At 36.5% G+C, this 12,015-nt stretch overlaps 1 non-coding gene across 1 annotated transcript; it reads right to left on the minus strand.

Moving 5' to 3' along the window:
- Positions 1 to 277: 277 nt before the first annotated feature.
- LOC116120411 lies at positions 278 to 384 on the minus strand. The gene has a single exon (XR_004126535.1). It is a non-coding gene; the product is annotated as a small nucleolar RNA R71 (small nucleolar RNA).
- Between the last annotated feature and the right edge of the window lie 11,631 nt (positions 385 to 12,015).

A 12,015-nucleotide genomic window follows, 5' to 3' on the forward strand; every position in this document is an offset into this window, starting at 1 on the left:
AGAATGGCCACCATATGTGCTCATAGGGTTCTCACTATCAAGATTTGAAACACTTGATATCCTCGTCACGGCTCTACCATTCTAAGGACATATATCAATACATATTGCAATAATAATGATTTGCGCGATATAGAATAAAATGCCTTTTATTGATTAATGAACATTATTACAAAGAGTCAATTCTGCAATAATTGATTGGCTCTAGGGCATCTACTCTAACAGGAATTAATTGGCACAGAAGTTTCTGACTAAATACTTCCTTCCAATGGAATCTGCAAAGATGAGAAATGATATCACATCATTTATACAGGAAGAAACTGAATCACTTTATGAAGCTTGGGAAAGATGTAAGAAACTGCTGAGAAAGTGTCCACACCATGGTTTGCCGGTTTCGATGCAAGTCCAAATGTTCTATAATGGGTTGATGATAAATGTGCAAACGATGGTAGATGCAGCATCTGGAGGAGCATTGCAAAACAAGACACTTGAAGAAGCTTATGAGTTACTTGAAGTCCTGGAAAGTAACAACTATCAGAGACCCAATGAGAGAATGCAGTCGAAGAAGTCTATGGGTATTCATGAAGTTGATGCTTACACGGCCATTTCAGCCCAACTTATAGCACTTCAGAAGCAATTAAGAGGTATGCAAGTGAATTATATTCAAACACCTTAACTGACATGTGATTTTTGTGCAGGTAACCATACGAGCAATGAATGTCAAGTGGGGAACACCTTTGCTTCAGCTTCATCATCATCAGAACAAGTCAACTATTTGGCAGGGAATGAGAGACAACAAGACAATCCTTTCTCCAACACGTACAATCCTAGTTGGAGAAATCATCCAAACTTGTCTTGGGCCAATCAAAATCAGCAGAATAACCAATGGAATTAAAGAACAGTGCCAAATAATCAAGTGGGGGTGAAGAATAATCAACCAAGGGATCAAAGATTGTCAAAATTGGAGGATATGTTTGGGAAATTCATGCAAGAGACCACAAGTTTCATGAGTGAGATGAGGGCAAATTTTGAAACCAAGGGGTGTCCATTCGAAACTTGGAGGTACAGGTGGGGCAATTAGCCGAAAAGCTGAATGAGCGACCACAGGGTTCCCTACCAAGCAACACAGTGACAAATCCACGTGAACAAGCGAATGCAATAACTTTACGGAGTGGAACAGTCTTGGAAGAGGTGGAACAAAGAGGGAAAGAAGAGAGCCCACCAAAAGACAAGGAAGATTCTGATGAATAAGTCGACAAAGAGATCATTATTGAAGAGAAACCAACAAGTCCCAGGGAAGAAGAAACAAAGAGGGAAGAGAGGCCAAGGCAAAAGAAAGAAAAATTGCCATTTCTTGAGATACCACCGGAGTTGGCACATCACAACCCTCTTGTGCCTTTTCCTTAGAGGCTCAGAAAGAAAAATCAGGATTAGCAGTTCACAAAATTCATTGAGATATTTAAAAAACTGCATATTAACATTCCTTTTGTAGATGCCGAGCTACGCATAATTCCTCAAGGAAATTCGATCAAACAAAAGGGAGTTAGAAGAGGAGGAAACAGTGATGCTTACGGAGGAGTGTAATGCCATTCTACAAAAGAAGTTGCCACCGAAACTCAAGGATCCAGGGAGTTTCACTATCCCTTGTGTTATAGAAGATATTACATTTGATAGAGTTTTATGTGATCTAGGTGCAAGCATAAATCTAATACCTTTTTTCTGTTTTCAGGAGACTAGGGATTGGTGAAGTGAAGCCAATGACCATATCTTTGCAGCTTGCAGATAGATCCATCAAGCATCCGAGGGGCATAGTTGAAGATGTATTGGTTAAGGTGGACAAAGTCATCTTTCTTGCTGACTTTGTTGTGTTGGATATGGAAGAGGACAAGGAAATGCCTCTTATCTTAGGGCAACCATTTCTTGCCACCAAAAGAGCCCTAATTGATGTGCAAGAAGAGAAATTTCTTTTAAGGGTCCAAGATGAAACAGTGACATTCAATGTCTTTGAGGCCATGAAATTACCATTAGAGTCAGATTCATGCTTTAGTGTAGACTTGGTGGACAGACTAATAGCAGATGCTATCGAAGAGAACTCCCCTCAACTACCTTTAGAAGCTTGCATTGCCTAATAAAAAACAACAGAGGTAGATGAGCCAGTGAAGAATGAGTGTGCTAGGCTTTTGGAAGCACTTCAACCGATAAACACAAGCCAAGATCCAAAATTTGAAGATTTTGACATAGAAAAAAAGAAGGAAAAGGCAAGAACGGAAGAACCTCCAAAACTTGAATTGAAGCCTTTACGTTCTCACCTCAAATATGTATATCTTGGTGAATCAGAAACCTTTCCAGTGATCATCAATGCAAGGCTGAGTAAATTGGAGGAAGAGCCGTTGATTCGGGTGTTAAGGGAGCATAAATTAGCAATTGGATGGACCATATCAGACAAAACCCTAATCAAGAAAATTCTCAAATCTCAACTTGGGTTGGGATTTACTTACCTTGTTATGGAGAGATTTCACTAGCTCTTCCTTTCACTTGGTGTGCTTGACTTTTTCTCAACTCTTAAACAAATGAACAAAAACCCTCAATAATCAAATATATTCAAAACTCACAAAGCTTCAAAACCAAAGCAAGAATCCTTACCTTAGGATGCCTTAGGTTGATTTTCTACCCTAAATCACTCCAAAAGCCCTTCAAAACTCCTTGAACAAAAGAAAGAGAAATTGAGAGGAAACAAGAGAGGAGAGTGGCAATGGAGAAGAAGAATGAAGGGTTTTGCAATGACTTAATTCCTTTTAATGAAATTTATACACAAGCCTTCCCATTTTGCCCTTACTCTTCTTTGGGAATTCTATATATATCCTTTGATTCATTACAAACACACCCCCATAACAACATATTCTCCATGAAAATTCCTTGCATTTAACTCCCCACTTTTCCTGCTAATTAGGGGTAGAATGGCCAAATTGCCCTTAGGGAAGAAAATATCTAAAACTTAACAAACATTTTGGTTGGCACGTCGCCACGGCGAGGAATCCTCTGTCGCTGCGGTGAAACCGTCCAGCAGCTTCCCCCGTGGCTACAACACCTCTTCGCCGCGGCGAAGATTCTTCTTCGCCCCGGCGAAGACTGAAACACTAAACTTCTTCTATTTTCAACCAATATCAAGGCAAGTGTTCAACATAACACTCAATCAAAGGTCAACCAAACAAGATTACCGAGAACCCAACTCAAATAAGAACAAAAGAAGAAACAATAACTACGTACCTCAAGTGGGGCGTTACAAGCCCAAGCCTATTCCGTATAGGAATAGGGCATTAATGTTTTAATATAAAAGAAAATGTTTATTTGTAAAATGTAACAATTAATTGATTAGCACATTTTTTATTGTAAAACCAAATACATAGCAGCCTCATTTCTCTTCCACGGCAGAAACCCATTTTGCCTAAAATTAATTCATTTTGATTTCATTCTTCTTTAATCTTAAAGCCAAAGAGGATCTAGCAAATCCCTCTTTGGTTCTTTGTGATTGTCTTCGTGTGGACTTCATAAGTTCGATCCTACGCTTGGGTCGGTAGCAAATACGTACAAAGACTATTTTGGAGGAGCCTCCAAACGTGTGTATGTTATTCTAAACTCTTGATTAACCTTTTGTGCAGATTTTACTTTAATATAAATTGTAAAATTATACCCTTGATCTTGGCTCATGTAAATGATCCTTGTATTATATTTTTTTGTTTCTGCTGCGTATATGGATCATTTACTAACAGGAATAGTACTCGATCACTGAATTTCAAAGGATGGCATTGAAGTGGATCAAGCCAAAATGGAAGTGATTGAGAAACTGCCACCACCTGCAAACGTTAAGGCAGTCCGGAGTTTCCTGGGGCATGCAGGGTTCCATAGACGGTTTATCAAGGATTTCTCTAAAATTTCTAAACCCCTTTGCAATTTACTTATTAAGGATGTCGCTTTTGATTTTGATGATGAATGCATGCTGGCTTTTCAAACTCTTAAGAATTTATTAGTGTCTGCACCCATTATTGCAATTCTTAATTAGGAACTACCTTTTGAATTGATGTGTGATGCTAGTGATTTTGCATTAGGAGTAGTTTTAGGACAAAGGAAGAACAAAGTTTTGCATATAATTCAGTATGCTAGCAAGATACTAACTGATGCATAGTTGAATTACACCACTACTGAAAAGGAGCTATTAGCCGTTGTGTTTGCTTTTGACAAATTTGCTCTTATTTGCTAGGTGCTAAGGCGATAGTCTACACGGATCATTTAGTGCTCAAGCATCTGTTAGCAAAGCGAGAAGCAAAACCAAGGCTAATAAGATGGATCCTACTACTGCAAGAGTTTGAATTGAAAATCCGAGACAAAAAGAGGTCAGAAAATGTGGTGGCAAATCATCTATCAAGGATTGAACGACCAAACCAGGGAAGTGAAGAGGAAACTCAAATCAAGGAGACATTCCCGGATGAGAAACTGATGAGAGTTGAAGAAGCACTTTGGTATGCAAATATTGCAAATTACTTATCATTAAGAGTGCTCCCAAATGGCATGACTTTCCAGTAGAAGAGGAAATTTTTCTCTGACTTGAAGTTTTATTTATGGGAAGAACCATTTTTGTATAAACACTATACTGATCAAATGATACGTAGGTGTGTCCCAGAAGAGGAGATGGAGAGTATTTTAAGGCATTGCCATGAGAAGGAAGTTGGTGGTCATTTTGGAGGGACTAGGACAGCAGCCAAGGTTCTTCAATCTAAATTTTATTGGCCAACTCTATTCAAGGATGCTTTTCGGGTAGTTCAAGAATGTGATCAATGTCAACAGAGTGAAAATATTTCAAGGAGAGATGAGATGCCGTTGAATAACATTCTAGTTGTTAAACTTTTTGATGTGTGGGGGATTGACTTCATGGGCCCTTTCCCGAATTCTTATGGAAATATGTACATCTTGGTGGTTGTGGACTATGTGTCGAAATGGGTGGAAGCAATTGCATTACCATCCAATAATGCCAAAGTAGTGGTTAACTTTGTGAGGAAGAACATTTTCTCAAGATTTGGAGTACCACGGGCAATCATCAGTGATGGGGGATCTCATTTTTGCAATAGACAATTTGATGCTCTCTTGTTAAAATATGGAGTGAAAAATAGAGTGGCCACACCATACCATCCTCAGATCAGCAGGCAAGTGGAACTGTCGAACAGAGAGCTGAAAAGAATTTTAGAGAAGACAGTTAACGTGTCAAAGAAGGACTGGTCACGAAAGTTAGATGATGCATTATGGGCATATCATATTGTATTCAAGACTCCAATTGGTATGTCTCTATTCCGGTTGGTATATGGGAAGGCATGTCACTTGCCGGTGGAACTCAAGCATAAGGCATAGTGGGTAGTCAAGCAGCTAAACATGGATTTACAAGCTGTTGGGGAGGAAAGCATGCTGAAATTAAATGAACTTGACGAGTTTCATCATGAAGCTTATGAGAATGCCCGTATTTACAAAGAAAAGACCAAGATGTGGTATGACAAGCATATCACGAAGAAAAACTTTGAAGTGGGTCAGAAAGTTTTGTTGTACAATTCTAGACTTAGGCTCTTTCCTGGAAAACTTAAGTCTAGATGGTCCAGACCCTTCATAGTTACAGAAGTCTACCCATACGAGGTTGTGTAGATTTCACATGAAGAAAAGGGGACATTTAAGGTCAATAGACAGCGATTGAAGCCATACATTGATGGGGCGATGAGTTGCAAGTCACTACCCGTCAAACTCGACATTCCGGAATGAGGACTTGAGAAAGTCGAGCTTCCGACTATAAACAAGTGCTTCTTGGGAGGCAACCCAAGCGTTCTCATTTTGAGTTGTTTTACAGTTTTTTATGTAGTATCTGACTTAGGAAATAACTAAATTTTGTTTTCCTTTTTGTGTTTCAGGAGAATGATCAAAATGTGGCAAGAACTTGAATTTTCCAAACTTCGCCGCGGCAAAGGAAGAACTTCGCTGCAGCATTGTATGAACTACCTAATGAGTGCTCATGGGATTCTAGATTTCGCCGTGGCATCGTACACACTACCAAATTCAGAATTAAGGAAATTCAAGAACTTTGCCACGGCGAAAAGTCTTTTCATCACGGTGAAACCTGAGAATCTTTATAAACCCACCTTCATGCTCTCTATTTTTGTGATTTCAAACCCTAGCCTCCAAAGAATTTCGTTTTCTCTTCTTCAATTTCTCACTTTTTTCCCTAAAAAATTATAGCACCATTCCACTCCCTTACCTCTTTAAACAATCATGCACCTTTCAATTGCCCCGGTTTAACCTATTTTGAAGAAATTTTTAACCGCCCCTAGGTTTTGAAAATTTAGAGCTTTCTTTGTGATTTTGAATGAAATTGGAGCGATTGAAGGTTGGGAAGCTTGGGCTTGGTAAGCTTAAGAGTTTTTGTGAAATTTATTTGTTCACTTTCAATTGTGGATTTGTTTTTGTTGAAAAATTGCTTGAATTTGTTGATTGTGGATGTTGGTTGAGAATTTGAGGATTGAGTTGATTGTGGAGTGTAGAAATTGTTGATTTTGATTTAATTTGGTGTTGAGGAAGTTGGGTTTGTTGTGTTGAAGTGCTTTTAGCAAATATGGGAGTTGTGTGAAGAGGAAGAAGTAGAAGAAGATTGAAGGCCTGAAGCACTTTTCTTTTTAGTTTTTGTTTTTATTTCTTTTTGTTTTCTAAGCAGGAACTAATGTTGATTTCTTGGTTTTTAGCTCTTTATTTGTTTTTGTTTTAGATTTTAGGTTTAGTTCAATAAGGATGAGATCAGGATGTAATTCTTTCATATTAATCGGCGAGGGTATCTAACACATTTGGCACCATAGATTTTCATTTGTTTGACAGATGATGATGATGAGGAAGCCAAGGAATGGATGCCAGGATTTTACACAAAAATTGACCTTTATGGATTAATTAGGGGAGTATCTCTTAACCTTTACTTTTGTTTTTCTATTCCTTGGATGTGCATGATGTGACATTGGGGACAATGCCATTTTAAGTTTAGGGGTAGAAAATTTGAAAAAATTTGTGTTTAGTTTGTTTATGTGTTTCTTCTTATTCTAAGTTCCTTGAGTGTTATTTGTATAGTATGTTGTGTTTTGTGTTGTTGTTGCCAATGATGAATTGCATAAGTCTATGATGAGAATAGGATTGTTGGGATATTATTTATGAAAAATGCTAAGCATTGCTTCAAGTTTATGTTAGTTGATTAATTTTTTTTTTTTTTCTAGAGGTTTGTTGGGTGTTTCAACCACCATTTTCATTCTTTTGGCATGCTTAAAAACATTTTATGTGGTTAGGTTAGTATTTTCTCGGATTTGGAGTTACTAGAACAGATTCCAACCTTCACATGAGCCAAGAAAAATATGCAAAAGATCTTCTAGTTAAAACAAATATGATGGATTGCAAACCTTGTTCAACTCCAATGGCTATTGGCACTGAGCTTACTCTCGGTGACAGTGAACTCTATGATAATCTTTTTTCTTTATAGGAGTACAATAGGGGCCCTGTAGTACTTGACACTATTTAGGCTTGATATTGCCTATAGTGTTAATAAATTAAGTCAATTTCTCAAAGCCTCAACACAATCTCATTGACAAGCCTGCAAAAGATTACTTTGATATATCAAAGGCACTACTAACTATGGTTTACACTTCACTAAAAGCCATAGACTCAATTTGGAGTGTTATACCGATGCTGATTGGGCTAGTAACCTTGAGGAGAAGATCAACTAGAGGGTGTTGTGTCTTTCTAGGCTCTATCTTGCTTCAATGGCACTTTAGAAAACAAAAAGTTGTGGCTTTGTCATCCATCGAAGCTAAATACAGAGCTCTTGCTCAAGGCCCTATTGAATTGGCATGGTTCTGCAGTCTCTTTGCTGAATTAGGTATCTCTTTATCTAAAGTTCTAGTCATTTGGTGTGACAACCAAAGTGCTGGCTCCCTAGCTTCCAATCTTATTTTTCATGGAAGAACCAAACACATTGAGCTTGATGCTCATTATGTGAGAGAGTAAATCACCTCCAACAAGCTCAAAGTTCAACATGTGCCCCACTGAATATCAGAAGGCTGATATTTTCACTAAAGCTCTCTCTGCATCCAAGTTTGAAATTTTGAGAACTAAACTTACTGTCACTACTCAAATTTCTTTCATGCTACCACTTTACAGTCATAAGTCGCAATCAGGAAACTCTTAATAATTTTGATGCTACTAAGAAGATTTTCTTTATGCTTAATACTGAGGAAACTTCTTGACTTCTATTGTTTTTGCTATTTAGCTGCAAAAGTACTATTGTTTGCTTTCAAATTTGGAGTCTGTAAGATGTTGAGAAGTTCATTTTATAGGAGGATGTTAGGATGTATATTAGTTGAATGGACTAAGATGTGGCAGTCTAATTTATAGGAGGATGTTAGGCTGTGTACAAATATACTGAACTGTGGAAGTCCAATTTACAGGACGATGTTAGGATTAGTATGGATACACTAAATTGTGGACGTCCAATTTACAAGAGGATGTCAAGATTAGTTGAATGCACCTCCGTTAGTTGACTTCTATTGACTGTTATTAACTGCTGCTCTACTATTAAAAAGTTGTTAAGTTCGTTGAGTTAGCTTTGTATATAAGCTCTCCAGCTTCAATTGATTCAATTAATGAAAAAAGTAACTCATTCTTGCTTTACCAAATTTTCTCTCGAATTTTCTGCTATTCTCTACTATTTTCTTGCATTTTCTTTCTTCACTATGTAATTATACTTATATGATTATGTCTTAATATTATTTTAGAATTGTAATTAATTATATCTATGATAATTGGAGATTAGAATTTTGGATGATGATTGTTGACGTAGTTAACTTTTGATTCCAAATCTAATATACAATTATTATTGATATAATTAATTAAATATATGTATGTTTTGAGCATTGAATAACATGCATTATCCAATGTGTAATTTTTTTAGAAATGGCATCTACATCTAAGAACATTGTCGTTGACCTTAATAAAGGAGAAAAATTTAATGGCGAAAACTATGAGATATGGAGCATAAAAATCCAATATGTCTTGGAAGAACATGAGGTTCTTGAAGCTCTTACCATGACCATGGAAGAGCCTGAAGAAGGAGTCACGGTTCAAAATATAAGAGACTGTGCGACTTATGACAAGTGGAAGAAAAAGAATTCCACTGCTCATATCACTTTGTTGAGCAGCATGGACAATGATCTCATGAAAAAGTACCGAGAATATGAATTAGCAAAGGACATGTGGTCCGCCCTTGCTACCAAGTTTGGAGGTACATCCATTACCAAACTCTAGTCACTTACAATCAAGTTTGACACATAAGGAAAAACCTGAATATATTGTGAGAGTACACTTAAGGCCCTTGTCAAACATGATTAGTGAGTTGAGAGATGCAAGTCATGTCTTAACTGACGAACAACAGGTTCAAGCTATCATAAGATCATTGCCTCAAAATTGGGAACACATGAAGATACACCTTAACCACAATGAGGGCATAAAAAATTTAGAAGATGTCACACAACATCTAGAACTGGAAGAAGATCGCCTTAATGCTTGTAAGACAAATACTAATGTGTATATGACTGGTTTCAGTTCACATGGTGGGAAGGGATTTAAGCGCAAATTTCAAGGTGGATTCTAAAGAAAAGGCAATAATGATAAGGCTCAAGGGAAGAAAAGAAAGTTTTATAAACACGTTAAAGAAAAGCATCTTGCCAGGAAGAAAAACATGGCAAAGGTGAAATGCTATAACTGTGGCATTTGCTTGCAATTGTAGTGAGCTCAAGAAGGTAAATTACTTGTTTGCACAAGTGAGTTATATAAATATTTCCGATTCTGTTTTTCTAACTGAATCTCATTCTTTGTGGACTGTAGATTCAGCAGTAACAGACCACATAGCAAAAGATATGAGTGCTTTCATGGAGTTTCAACGAATACCACGGGAGACAAAGTAGATATATGTAGGTAACAATTCAAAAGTGGAAGTTAAAGGGATTGGCACATGCAAATTGTTCATGCGTGAAGGTCACATCCTATACCTACATGATGTGTTATATGTAAGAATTCATACTTAGAAATGGTGAAATTGGTGTAAAACATGGTATAAGGTCATATGACATGTTATTGAAACTAAAAGGGTGAAATTGTTACCTTTTATGCTTTACAACTTTTGTAACTTGAAAAGGAGTTCAAGATCTTCAGCAACTTTGACGAAAATCCTCAAAGTAAAGTCCACCCCAAGATGAAGAAAAGAGAGCCGGTCATGAAAGCTCAAGAGAGAGATTTTCAATCCAAATGAAAAATTAGATTAAATTTGGGAATATCACTTATTTATATACAAGGACCATTTAGCTATATTTCAAAATTGTTCTCAAGTCCTTGAATTAATATGAATCCTATATTAACACTTAATACAAATTCAATATTATTTTCAAGTCTTTGAAATAATTTCAATTTAATATTAACTCTTTAATATTAAATCCTTAATTTAAACAAATTTATAATCAAGGCATATAAAATAATCCCGTTTAATATTTAACCCATTATTGAATCCAATTAAATAATATATTTTAGTCAATCATTGAATCTAATCTAATAATGACCAAATTACCTTATTACCCTTGGTAAGTGCTAGCTTCCCATGAATAATCATTTCTCACCAATACATAAATTCGGATGCACACATTTACATCTGAACATCGTTAACCTTTAACAATATGTATTACTCTTCCTTCTCATACTTGGTTTTTAGGTGTGACCACTTAGGTTCACTGTAACCTAGCCGTGGACCCAATATCACAATCCAATATGTTTTGTCATAACTCTTTATGATCGAAACTCCCACCGATCATTGTAGGCATCTAGCAATGCTCTATAACTCATAAGCCATAATGAAGTTAAACTCCAATAAACATTTTTCCTGATCGTATGTTTTATGTAGTAAAATCCCTCCGTCGTCTAATCCTGATTAACTATAGGTTCATGGTATGCAAAACCCTTAACTTAATCTTCATTCAAGTTGTCAATCAATACAATGGAATGTGTCATCATGAAACACCTTTTTCATATGACTATTTTGTACTCTGGCCAGAGATTTCCTTTTTCCAATGTTTATTGACATTCGTTTGGGAACTCAGGACCAAACCATTTCGAGTCAACGGATCCCATCTTGACCATCACTTGTCCTTGCACATGATAACATGTGATCAAACCGACTTCTTACATAAGACATGACTAGTCTTGTTCATGTACACCACATGAATCATATGCATCGTATGTCGAGTCCAACCGTGATGTCTCAGGTCTAAGGATTAGAGGTACACTAATATGATCCTATGATGTATTATTTACCACATTTTTAAATGTCCATGTGATTCATCATAATCGGTCATATTCGATAAACAGTTCACCAACCTTTTATCCATGCTAATGCCTTAGTGATATATCTCTTATAATCACCCACACTAATACCATCACATGATATTCAATGGAGGCATTCAGTATGCCTACTATGAAATGTTATTGCCCAATTAACATTACTTACGTAGGGAATGCTTTGATGATTTGATCTTCTAAAGATTCGTATCATCCGTACATTTCACTTGCTTTATAAATAGTATAAATGAAGCAGTAAACAACATGTGAAATCATAAGTCTTTCTTCCATTCTTAAGAGAATATTTACAAGATACAATGCCCTAAGACTGACAACACGATTGGTTCCTGGGGCATACACTAACATTATATGCACCCAATGTTCGTCAAAATTTGATTTCTGCATTAGAACTTATTAAATTAGGTTTTAACTTAAACTTTTCCAATACTGGCATCCATTTAATTTTGGACACAAAATACTATAGTTGTGGTTATATTTATGATGGTTTTATTGTACTTGACATTGATTAAAATTATAGTAATGCTTGTCTTTCCTTCATTACATCTTCCAATA

Source organism: Pistacia vera, unplaced genomic scaffold (genome assembly GCF_008641045.1).
Source record: "Pistacia vera cultivar Batoury unplaced genomic scaffold, PisVer_v2 Contig93, whole genome shotgun sequence".
NCBI lineage: Eukaryota > Viridiplantae > Streptophyta > Magnoliopsida > Sapindales > Anacardiaceae > Pistacia > Pistacia vera.